At 36.1% G+C, this 13,363-nt stretch overlaps 1 long non-coding RNA gene across 1 annotated transcript in view; it reads right to left on the bottom strand.

Moving 5' to 3' along the window:
* LOC116183482 (uncharacterized) overlaps nucleotides 1-11,461 on the bottom strand; it is a 34,149-nt gene extending 22,688 nt beyond the window's left edge. Inside the window, exon 1 of the long non-coding RNA XR_013339606.1 lies at nucleotides 11,414-11,461. This is a non-coding gene — a long non-coding RNA (uncharacterized LOC116183482). The remainder of the gene's footprint in view (nucleotides 1-11,413) is intronic.
* Nucleotides 11,462-13,363: the final 1,902 nt, after the last annotated feature.

Genomic DNA, 13,363 nt, shown 5'->3' on the forward strand with positions numbered 1-13,363 from the left:
ATGTGGTATCTTTGAGGTAAAGCCTCAGTGGAAGCAGGATTTTTACAGCTTATATGGATGGTGAGGAGCAGAAAGAAGTTTGCTGTGTTAGGAATAAACTCTCTGGGATAGTTAGCAATTGAAATGACAAATAATTTCTCAGAGTAGTAAATGTAATCTTAAATGGATCTTCAGTAGCATGCTAATTCTGGCTGGTATCTTGACTGTGGAGTTAATTTTCTAATTGCCAATTTCAGCTGCCCATGCAACTGCTTCTGTAATTTCAAGGTGACCTTTGTAGGGCCATAAGATATGTTCTACCTCAGTGAATAAAAATATTGAATCATTTAAAGACCACTGTTTTGATTTTACAATTAATTGTCATCAGTGAATTGATCAAACATAGGGAATACTAACTGAATGGCCCTGTCAAACATCTCTATTCACTGTCAAAACATAAATGTTCAGATGCTAATGAGAGTTGTTGTTGTTGCATTGAAATGATTGGTTCTCATATTAAAAAAAAAAAAAACCAAAACAACACCTTTATTTGATATAGGGACCACAGACAGCAGAAGAAGATGGAACTGGAAAGTAGGAAGAGGGAAGGCAAAGGGCATTTTTGGTGTAAAGTGCTGGAAAGGAAGAAACCTAGAAGACTCAGGAAAGGAAGTTGCTGGTTGATCTTCACCATGATCACAGGTAGGTTTTCTAATACATCTTTCTAATGATAGCAAGATGCAGGGCCTAATATTGGGTAATTCATTGAGCTGAAAATAATATGGTCTTGTCTGAGGGAGACATTTTTTAAGAATCACTACATAGCCTTTTTTTAAAAGCAAAGCCCAGAGTAAATTTTTTTTTGTTCAAGCAAAGCCCAGAGTAAATTAAACGTCTCTTTGAAATCTGGAAAACTAGTGACAGTTTATTTTTTAGTCTCCCATGAGGACTCAGTGATACTTCTGCAGGTAAAGACCTAGCAGAGCTCATATCAGGGCCAAACAGAGCAGAAACCCATGTTCTTGTGAAAGAGCATTTGATTGCTATCCTGTGGAAAGATGCCAGTTAAGGGTCAGAAAAAAAATTATCTCTACCTCTCAATTCCAAGTGAATTGGCTTAGCAGTGAAAGAACATACTGCAGCCATCTAAAAGTGAGTATCAATTATTTTCCTATAGTGCAACCAGGCTGCTTTGAGAGATCACCCAGTAATGGAGGAAGCATCTTTCCAGCCCCATGAGGAACTGCATCTTCACACAGCTTCTCACAACAGGCTGTGCCTGAAGGCACAGTTTTGTACCCTGTTGAAATGATCAAATGAACAGTGTAAAACAAAACTATTAAAACTGAAAAGAAATTTAAATAATTTGGTGGGATAGATGATAAAATTCTTTCTAATCTGAAAGACAAATCAATTAATACATTAGCTGAGTCAAAGAAACAGGCCTGTGTGCCAAAGTAATACTGTTGCTTCTCTGCTTTAGGATCCTGTCCTGAAACCTCCTCTGATTATCTCAAAGAGAGCTCCGAAAAGATTCACACATCAGCACACATATCATCTGGCAGAACATCCAAACTGGAAAATAGAAAAACAGAATGCTGCATCAATTTGTGGTATCCTTGAGAAAGGGAGATTTTCCTCCAAACTAATTCAGACACAGTGAAGAGCAGTGCAGTTGTGTTACATACATAGTCAGCTTCCTAAAAAAATAAACCAACCCTAGGGTTTCATATAAAAATAATCAGGATAATTTTTAAGGTACATAATATTAAAATCATACAGAAGATCTGCACATTTTAAGTGGTTAATAGGTATACTTCACCTAGAAACCTGCACTCCTGCCACTTGACGTGCTACCCTTTGCTCCAAACGGGAAGTACCTTTAAATAATACCCCTTACAGTACTAATACATATATATAATACTTATAGTACTAATCTTGACCTTGACTATCAGCCCTCTCAGGCAGAGAAAATGTAATAATAAACAGATTAGGCTGAATTCCTTCAGAGACAAGAAAACCATCCCAAATCTGTCTTCAATTAGGTGATAGAATTTATCACAAAGGACTCCTGGCTCTCCTGTAAGTTTCTTCCAGTAGGTTATTTAGTCTGCCTGAGAGCATGGTGACTCATGAGATTTACCTTTAAATGTCTCTAACACCTTTCTTAACTTCCTATCTTTTTTATTTTTCTTTTTCCTTTTTTAATGAAGAAAGGTTTTTCAAGCTTGAGGGCTGATTTTTTTCAAAAACTGCTCTGCAGCCCTGAATGGGGAACTAGACTAAATCTACTGCTCCAATTTATTTAATTGATGGAAGACTGGGGGGGGGGGGGGGGGGGGGGGGAGTGTGTGTGGATTTTCTCAGCTGAATCTAATGAAACAAGCATTCACTTTAAAGAGAATATCTTACACTGCAGAATGTAAGACTGCACGAGAGGAGACCATAATTTTCTTCTTAGCTTCTGAAATGATCTGCAATGGGATGCCAGCCAAATCATCTCATTTCAGTGTTTCAGGACTCAGGCAAATGACTTCCACTGAATTTTGATGGGGTGATTAAAGAAGCCACCAGCTTCAGCTGGCTGTCTCCAGCCCTGCAACAAAGCCTATCACAACGTATGCCAATACTTCAGCCATGCCAGTGCCTGACTTAGCAGGACAGGCTGCAGGGAAGATTGATTAGTGCTGATGCTCAGCTGCAGCCAGGAGGGACAGAGGCGCAGAGTGTTCCTCTCCCCTTGCCAACAGAGCATGTGTCTGGCTGTGAGACCAGGCTCTGGATGGAGAGCTGGGTTTGGTGCAGTCCTGAATCCTCCTTACAAGATTCAAGAGGAGAAATTTGTCTGTAAAATCATGTTTTGTCTTAATTACTTTGCTTGTACAATGACAGTGGATCTATGAATAGGAAATTGTACATAAAGAATTAACTGCCTATTTTTGTTAAATCAATATTTAATTTCCATTGATTTTTTTCCTTCTCCTTTACTTAAGAATCAAAGATATTTTTAGCTCTAAAGAAAACTTTAGTTTTTACACATTAATGTTTTAAACTAATTGCGTGTGATTGATTTTTTTTTTTAGGCTGAATTTCTCAGTGACTTCAGTAGTGATTTATCCTTCCCATTGAAGATACAAGCCAGCTATATGTAAAAAATGAACGATTTGTACATGAGATACATTTGAACTAAGAACAAGAATTTAGAAAGCATTTATGTGGAAGATCTTAAATTAACCAGAGCTAAGAGATGGAGAAAGCCTCCATAGACTTCTCTTGTTAGTGAAACTATCAAAAGAACCCAAAGGCTTTCAATCCCCTATGCTACATTTTATTAGGCCACAAAATAATATATTCTGGTACATAATAACTCTTTCAAATAGGGAAATGGTTTAAAACCGGTGTAGGAAACAATTTAAAGAACATCCTGGAGGAAAAGAAAAGCAACAAACAACTCCTCCACAACATATTTTTTTCATTTTTCTCATTCCAGAACAAAAGGCTGCAAAAAGCTGTGTGACTCAGAGGCCAGGACCTATGTTTAAATGCACAGTCTTCTTCTCAGCTTCCTGTCCTCACAGATTTTAAACAAAATATGTAGTGTACAATATACGTGCTGATATGTGAAGAACTCTGTATTGGTCCAGTGTCTGCCACACCCAGTCACTGCTTGCAACTAGGCTGCACTTCCAGGATCCCTCACTGAAGATATTCCAGAACTGTCGGGACATAATCCTGTGCTGTGTGCTGTAGGATGACCCTGCTGGAGAGGGGAAGTGGGACCAGATGACCCACTGCAATCCCTTTCAACATGACCCATTCTGTGATGCTGTGATCAATTAACCGTTCAGGTTATTGCTTGAGATGAACTGTGACTTCCTGGTATCTCCTGGGGCATGATTGCTATTCCTCTCTTAGGTTAAGAGTTGTACAACAATTTATCAACTTATATATATTTTCTTTAAGGTAAATAATTTTTCTATTTCTGATCTTGTGAGTCAATGCTCGAGAAGATCTGTCATTTTCTCAAAGGCCTTGATGTCCCTGTTTGACTAGGCTGGGTCAGGACTAACTAGGTTTCCTTTCCACCTGAAGACAATGCTTCCAGTATATCTGTATTTCCCAGAACTGGTTTTATTTGACTATCTACAAAACCTCTTAGACTGGAAAAGATGTCCAGTTCTGTAGATCCATTTGAGCATTTTAGAACTCATGCAAGCAGTACTGTTAAAGTACTGGAAATTCTGTGGAGACTAGATATAAAAGTTTTCATTAGTCAGTGCTGTGCTAAGTAAAAGAAATTAGTTAAGCTTCTCCTGCAGAAGTTTCTACCCTCTGGCATTTGTGGTATGAATATAGACATAGCACTATCAAATGAATCAAGATGAGGCCGTAATTTTTCTTTTTTACTTGTATTTTCATTGCTCTAGGTGAAATATTAAGAAGCTGAGTCATCTGCCTTTTCCTTCAGTAATAATCCTGATCAAAATTACTGGTTTTCTGTGGAATTTGAAAGCCCTGTCACCTTGCTTGTCTTTCCTAATAATTTTAAGTATTGAAATTAATGTTAACATGGACTCATTAGATGTGTAATAGATGCATATAAACAGATACCTAGAGAGTTATGAATAAGTGGATCTAGAGCTAGATATTTTTCTAGGCTCTAGGAGAGCTTGCTAAGCCAGAAGTAGTCATGGATCATGTATTATGTCTAGATACTGTAGAAAAAAAAGGTACAGTCCCTACCTTCAACAGTTTTCTAGGTATGTGTAAGGTCAAGGCAACAGATGAACTAGGCACTAAAAAAGAGGAGGTAAAAAAATAACAAATAACTCAGGATACAAACTTTGCTCTCAAAGTCAAGAATAGCAATTTCAGTATTGTTAAACTTGTAGTCACTGTGACAAAAAAGGATAATAAACAGCTTTGCTGATGTTATGAGAAGTAATCTGAGGTATGAGTTTGGATAAAATGATCAAAGTTTGTAAGGGTTTTCTTGGTTTGGGTTTTTTTGTTTTAAACCAAATGTTACTGAAGCTGACTTCTCAAACTGTCTGGAAGTGAGACCTGACATTTCAGCAATGAGTTAAGGCTTCATAGGTAAAGTGAAGATATCTGCAAAGGGTCTTGATGGTGAACACCTTCAGCTTATCTTTGTTAGAAAACAGAAAAAGAATGATGTCTCAGGAGGGGTCACAGAGCTGCTGTGCTGGAGTGAGAAAATATCCTGTCCATCAGAAGGCCAAATAATGTGGGAAAGGAGCATTTCCTTCTAGGCATCTTTTGGGAGATAGACAATTTTATTGCTCTTTTTAACAGATTGTTCGTCACCAGTGCATCCAATCCCTGTGAAGATTTTACTACCACTAGTTCCTAACAAACATCCAAGATAGCTGAAACAAATCCTAGCAAAATGTTGAGAATAATCAGTTTGTTTCTATAGACCTTGTCAAGTACAGAAAATGCCTGTGTGAGCTTTTTTCAGCTCAAAATGTCTTCACTGAAATATTCTTTTTTTCTGTCATGGATGCTTGCAGCCTTACTCATTTTGGCAGTTCAATGTTTCACAAAAGCATTTATCTGAGCTATTTGGGTCTTTCTTAACAAGAGGGTAGTACAAGGACCAGGGGATTGCTTGAGATCTCAGCAGATTCTGTGACTCAAAGTTTCAAAATTTCTCTGGAAAATATGTGGCGGGGGGCAGGGACAGGGAATGTGGGAGGGTTGGAGTGTGAAAATACAAGAAAGGAATATGTGAGGAGGCTACCAAGCCCTACGTGAGATCTAAAAGTCAAACTCTGAGTAAGGGAGAAAGAAAAAGCATGAGTTAATAAATAATGCTAAGTGTTCTGCAGAGAATGGTTTTACAAGGCTAAACAGGATAAGGAAACCCAGAAGTGAAACGGCGGGGTGGGGGGGGGGGGGGGGGCATGGGGTATAATTCATACAAATAAGCTGGATGGTAGCTTCAAGAGAAAGGTAAAACCTTTATAAAATCTAATGATGTGTAAATACCACCTGCATTAATTATGTGGCACTATTAAATGTTAAAAATCTGAAGCCCGGAGCTAGAATAATTAATCTGCCCTTGTGATTGCCTTGGAAGGGAGAGAAAGTTGCTGTTCCAGCAGTGCAAGCTCAAGTTACAAATAAAGAGAGAAGCTTATTGTTTCCCAGATCTGTTTTTGACAACATATAGTTTCCCAGGATAGTTTGCTGGAAGTCTAGGGAATAGAGAAATAGAGGTACTGTCCTTTAATTATTATTAATTTTTTTTTCTGAAGACCCTGAGTAATTTCAGCCTGAAATCCCCAACCTAGAGCCAGCAACTGTATTGTTGTTAAAGATCTGATAAGCTGGGCTCCACAATCTCCAAAAAACTTCCCCACAAACAAAACCCAATCCCTACAGTTACAGTATTCTGTCACATCATGAAGGATGTGCTATATTAAGTATATGTGGAAACAAGGCTTCTGGATTTGTTACTGGCCTAAAGAGCTTGCTTTTCTGTAATGTAATTTCTTCAAACAGGGTCTTTTAAGCTGTGTATGCCAAAATGACATTTCAACTGAGAGTCAGCTGTTTACAGTCTGTCTTCCTGCCCCAAATTTTCAGAAAATCAGAAGTGGCTTTGTACATGGAGGCACTATTTGATGGAATTAATACAGTGTCACCAAGAGTCAAAAAAAGAATCACTTAATTATTAGAGGTATGTATGAATGAATGTACCACAATGAGAGATGCTCTGGTTACCCTACTTTTAATGTGTGAGAGAGAGAGAGAGAGAGAGACAAGCCCTGACTGATACAGCTGTCATTTCCTAAAACTGACATTATTTTATGAGATATAATCACACTGTAAATAAGATGTGGCTTGGTTTTAAGTAGAAAAACTGTGATCTAGACTGTTCGGCCTTTTACTGAATCTAATATTATTGTTTTCAGGTATAGGTGCTCAGGAAACACAAAACCTAAAATATGGAAATGTGTTAATATAGATATGGAAATGTTCTTTGTCCAGCTTATTTCAAATAAATAATAAAAAGTTGCCTTCCAGAGAGAAAATCTATCTTACATATTGGTACTTCTGTGGACAGATTTATAAAATCTGTCTTCTTTGTATGTTTTAAATAACAAGAAATTTGTAAACCCTTTGGGAAAAAAGTCAAATCAAGAATCCAGTGAGAAATTATCTTGCAACTAAAATCTATCTTTGACAACTTGGAAACATTGGAAAATTTCGAAATTTTCTACTGTCCTATGAAGTAAACCTGACTTTTTTTTTTTTTTTTTTTTTTTAATGGGAATGACATTTTCTGATACAGCATTTTCCAGTTTTTTTGTTTTTTTTTTTTTTTTTTTTTTTGAGGGAGGAATTGAAAATTATATGCTGATTCTCTGCAAGAGTAGATAGAAATAAACAATGGGGCCTAGAATAGGTATCAGGCTGCTAGTAGAAGAAGTTAATGCAATTATTTTTATTCTGAGGCAATTCTGTAGGGAATAAGGTGTAGCTGTCCAGTGTCAGATTAATAGAAACTAATAGCAGTTTTCATGGATTAGTTTTGTAAAAAGTATATTATTACCCAGCATTAGGGATAATGTATAGAAACACTAAAGACATCTGATTTTTTTTTCTGAGTGAAGCCTCTTTAGTTATGTACTGCTGAGGATTTATTTTCTACTTTATCACTTTGTTGGTATATGCCATTCCCCTTGACTTATTTACCCTCTATCTCTAGATGCATATTTTGAATTAAGTAAATTGTGTTTGTAAGAATCAGTGTACATTTATGGTGAAGGGTTGAAGCTATGTATACTATAGGAGACAATATTGATATAAAAATCACTTTAAAATGTATTCATTTTTATCAATTTTCTCACCATGAAATGGATATGACCTCCCTCAAAAATCTCCTGACAGTTATGGAAGTTTCCCTTTGGTTCCACATCCCTTGGTTGTGAGTGGCTATACTGTTAAGATGTTTTTAATATGACATTGTATTTTCAAAATACCTGTTTGAGTGTCAAATGGTAATTTCTAAAATGTTTAGGCAAACAAGTTATTGACCTTGAAAATAAAAATTTAGGGAAAGATTTGTATGTAATTATTGAGGAAAACAAAGACTGAAAGAAGATACTTTATTTCAAGTCTGTATTGCAAGCAGACTATTCCTTGAAAAATGTGAGTTGTCTTGTCTGGCCTCCTCAATCTGTTTGCATGGTCACTATCTAGGTAGTTTCTTTTTTTCAAGATTACATTTCTATGACCAACCTGGAGTGTGTTGGGCTTCCTCACTCCCTCTGATTGTTGGATCATTTAATTATCTATGACAAATTCTGCCTCATATTTTTATTCTGACAAAAGGGATATGAACCTACCTCTTTCATCTTATAGGGCGTCCAACAGGAGAGACTGCGGGAATCTCTACTCCTTTGCACATCTCCTAAACCAGTGATAGAAGGTTCTCATGAAAAATGACCACCCTTGAGCCAAAGTCCTTCTGTGTTTACAGCTGAGACACATTTGAACTAAATTATCACATATTAGTGACCGAGCCATGGCAAGTTCATTTCTTATTCTTGTACTGTTCCACCTTGCATGGAATAATTGAAGATTAATTCAGTTAAAGAGAAAAAGAATCAGAAGAGCTGTCTGGGATGCTACTCAAGGGATTTAAGTAAAGAGATAGAAAGTGAGAACACTTAGTTTCCAGTCGCTGATCAAAATAAATTGTAAATACTTTAGAATAAATTGACCAGCCTGAGAGTAAAAGATGGAGAGTAGTCTACTCAGCTCAGTGTCTTAGCAGCTGAGGCACCCTGCATGGAAAGTTGTATTCCCTGAAATATTTGGTCTTAGAATCACTTGAAGAAATATTCCAGTTTTAAATTTTTACACAGTAATTTTTTCTTTTGTTTTTATTTTAAGGGAAAAAATGCTTGTGTGATCAGATTTTTTCTTTTAGTCAACTCCCTAGAAAAAATAATTTTCACACAGACCACATTCCTTACTATTTTTGCTCCTTCTACTGTAAAATTTATTTCTCAGCATTCTTATGTAGTCACATTTTAAGAAAAGTTCCCTAACTCAACACATGCTACTAAAAAAAAGATGTATTAAACAATGCTCTTGTTAATTTTTCAACAAATTAGTAAACGGATCAAGTGATTTAAATAATGTTTGTCTTGGATCTCTTCCAAATGAATCATTACTCTGTCTAAGCATTAGAAAAAAAAATGAATAATTGTGGGAATGAAAAAACTTTTACGTGGTTCTGGGGTAGATAAATATTTCAGGCAATTAGGATATCATTTGATAGCCTACATCATTAGTGCAATAAATCTTTGTACTGATTAAACTTTCTCAGTTAACTCTTCAATATTCAAGGGATTATTGAAAGATTCAGCCAGAATTAAAAGGCATTACACCACTAGAGATTGTTGAGCAAATGCTGATTCAGATGAGGATGGTCAAAAATCAAAATCAAACCTGGACTCTGTGCTAGATATTTTTTTAGGCCTCCCAGCATGTGTCACTTTTCTTATACATCAGTCACTCCATTCTTCAGCACTTCTGTTGCAGTCCAGCCTTGAGCAGAAACATCAAAATAGTAGGAGATATAGTATTAAATTTCCATTAAAAATACATAATATGATCTTTTTAATATATATATGAGAATTTAGTGCTGAGTTGCCTCTGAAATTCAGTACAAAGGAGGTGTTTTTTTTTTTTTAACACAGTTATGTATTTTTATTTGCACAGAGTTAGTACTATAGTTCACAGTTTTAGGTGAGATCCAGAACCATAGCATGTACTGGTAATTGATGTTTCTACAGCATGAGGAAAGACATTTAGAAATATAAAATAAACCTGTCTCTACTGAAGAGTGGATACTTAGTAAACACTAAACTGATTCCTTTGACACAATGCATATATTTTACCAAGTAAACAGAGCCTCCCTATGAGAAGAATTTTGCAGATGCATAAACAAGTGCCCAGTCTGATGCTCAGTGACTAATATTATCTTCAATAAGTCTGTCTTCCACCTGGCATGGAATGTCAATGCTGTCTTCAACTAATAAATGCCTGTCTTCAGTACAGGTAACAATTCTTCTTTCCTGGTAAAGCTGGGAGAGGGCTTCAACTTGTTATTCTCACATGCTACTTCCATCATGTGCAAGAGATTACGTGCAGATTTTGGCCTTACAGGGATAGAGCTGATACTCCCTTTTTGCCTCTGTGGATGAAAGCAAAAGCTTCAGGGCAAATTCATCCCTTGACTTTCAACACTAAGGTATGCTGATCTTGAAATAAAATACACACTCTGAAAAATTATAGAAAGGGAATTTACCCCAATGGTTTGAAAAGAAATCCCAAAAATTTTTATCACTGTTGAGTGATGATTGCAGTCATAAATAAAAGTACAGTTAAAGCATCTCCTTACCAAATTCTATGCACCATAAGACAGTTGCTCTACAGTTCTCTGAATATGAGGCCAAAGTCATTGCTCTAAGATTTACCTTTTTCTTTCTTAATGCAACAATTTTCAAACAAGTGTATATTGTACTACAGACTAAATAAGATAATAGTAACTCCGGTATTTTGTTCCAAATCCTTAAGGCATATACTGCAGTGTGACTAAACATACTTATAAATAAAACTTTCAGTTTAGCTGGCAAAAAAAGTTTGTGCAATCATATCTTTCAAAAATTATAAATGGCCTATTTTAAATTTAACATAACCAAAAAGAGATTTTCAGATTCAAATTTTCAGGGAGTTTCCTAGAATAAACTTACTGGCTAAACTTTACACACTTGCACAAATTAACCTTCCTGCCTTCAACATAAAATGTGTAAAATTGTTTTGCCATTCCTCTCTAGTCTGCATACAGCATACGAGACTTTAAAAATATGTTTCTTTCAATGCAAACATATCTAAAGATCAGATTTCTTATTTCAGGCATTGCACAAGCAGTCACAATGTGCATGTGTTTATTGGACAACTAAATTCATAGATGGAAAGGAGTAAATAAAAATGTGTAGGATTCATTTGACCTCACAATGTGAATGTAATTAACGTTATGTACATCCCTTAATAGCATTCTCCTATTTTCTGTTTGTTGAACTTTGGGTAAAATTTTAACTTTGTTCCTACAGTTGCTCATTTAGAGTACTTTCAGCATGCAAGTGGCCTCAATAATTTGTTGGAATGCTGAAAGGCATATCAGGTGGCATCTTGATCCAGGATCTTGCCTTGCATCATGGAAATCTGATTTAATGGAAAGCACTAATGATTTAAAGACTGTCAGCAGAAGCTGGTAAAAGTAACATTGCAAAGTTAAACAGGCAGTGAGAATAAACAAAATAAGGTCTACTATGTTGGTGTTAAAATAAAAATGCCTGAAAAAACACAGATAAGATAGAAAATTCCCTACCTCTGCAGGGGACATCTCCCATAGAGGACAGATTTATGCGCATAAGCTGTAGATGGAACATTTGTGCCTAAATTCCAGGCTTCAGAAGATAGTAATTTTTTTTGGCTCACCGATGAGTCATCAAGATATTATATAAAATGTGAGCAGCAGCATCAGAGGATAACATTGCTCATGAGTGAAGTCATGACTAGTCTGGCTTGTCCCTAGGTGCCTAAAATGTCATGCCTGTCGAAGAAGAGAGTCAGGACTCTATTAAGCAATTTATTATTTGTCTGTCTTTAAATAATCTGCCAAATATTTTTTCCTTTATCTGCAACTCACTGTGTTCAGATTTTTTTTTTGTAGTAGCTTAGAGAATTTAAACATTGGGAGTTAGAATTTGGAAATAGAAGATCCAGGTTGCTAGTGATTACAGTGCAGTGATTAGGCTAACTAGATGAACGAAAGTTTTCTTGTACCACAGCAGTTTTCTTCCATAGCCTGTGTTTCACTTTCACCTGATTAGTTTCCTCCTCCCGTCTCAGCAATGTGTCTCTCCATTTTCCCTATGTAAGCATATGTACCATGCACAGGGACATTCTCTCTGATATACTGTTGGACAAAAATTGTACCCATACTGTCATGCTATCACTGAACTACTTAAATTTGCAAATCTGGGTTGTCTCTTTGATCAGCATGTTAATTTTTGTCCTTTTAATACAGAAACTGGAATAGCATGAGTTTTGGCACACGAAATTTACATGTAGAAGCACATTAAATCTGTGGCTTAGGGCATTAGGTCAATTAAATTATGTATTTTAGCACTAAGAAGTAGATCCTAGGAAGAATATTTTCTCAACCCTATAACTACTGATTGTGCCAGTGAGAAATTCATCACATTTTATTTGTGTATCAGAATTTCAGAATAAAAAAAAAAAATGGTTTAGGGATAGATGACCACCTCCAACCTACCAATATGATGAATGCATCTCTGCCTGGAACTAACTAGTTAAGAACAGCCTCATGAGGTCTTTTGTTTCTCATTACCCTACTCTGATTTGTTTGATAATAAGTTAAATTATTTTTTTCCCAAGTGAGCTGTCTTTTGCCCAGGATGGAAATTGCTCACTGATCACTCCCTGTCTTTATCTTGCCCCATGAGCCTTTTGTTATGTTTTTTCTTCCCTGTCGAGCTTAGGAGAGGAGTGATAGAGTAGCTTTGATGGGCACATTTCATCCAGCCAGGGTCAAACCATCACAATGAGTTATCCAAAAGAGGTGAATATATGTCAAAACAGAATAGAAAATACTACATACATTATACATACATATATTCAAATATCATAAAATAGAGTATGTTCTGCTCTCATTGATTTCACTGTTTTAATGTGTGTTTATATGCATATATATAGCTGGCAGGCAAAAGTGAGTTTGAATGCTAAACCACCTGGGTATTTGGGGCAATTACATATAAGCCATCTCTTTGAGAAGTCAAAAGTAACAGGAACAGACATATATCATTGTCCTTGTAACAGTTCAAACTCAAGGATATTCAATTACCTAGTGACAGCTGATGATAAGATTAGATATGTCCAGTGGAAAAATAAGGGTGAGAGAGGTTTTCACTGAAAGAGAAATGCTCAGGAGCAATTTAATTTCTAATTATTTTTCCTGAATTATTATTTTTTTCTTGTTTGAAAAGAGGTTGCTATGCATTATGGGACGAATCTGATGATTACCATCATTTATTATCCACTGAGAAATGGGCCTCACTTTTCCTTGAAAAAACAATTATAGGAAAGGTTACTTTCATTCTCTGATGGAAAGAGGTGATCTGAAAAGATCATCTAGGTGAATGCACTACAACCACAGAAGCTAAATAACATCAGGAAGAAGCTTTAGTGCTATTTAAATGAAAAACTAGCAGCAGGATGTTGAAGCTCTCTACACTGTTCATCAAAGAGAGCAGCA

This window comes from Lonchura striata, chromosome 3 (genome assembly GCF_046129695.1).
Source record: "Lonchura striata isolate bLonStr1 chromosome 3, bLonStr1.mat, whole genome shotgun sequence".
NCBI lineage: Eukaryota > Metazoa > Chordata > Aves > Passeriformes > Estrildidae > Lonchura > Lonchura striata.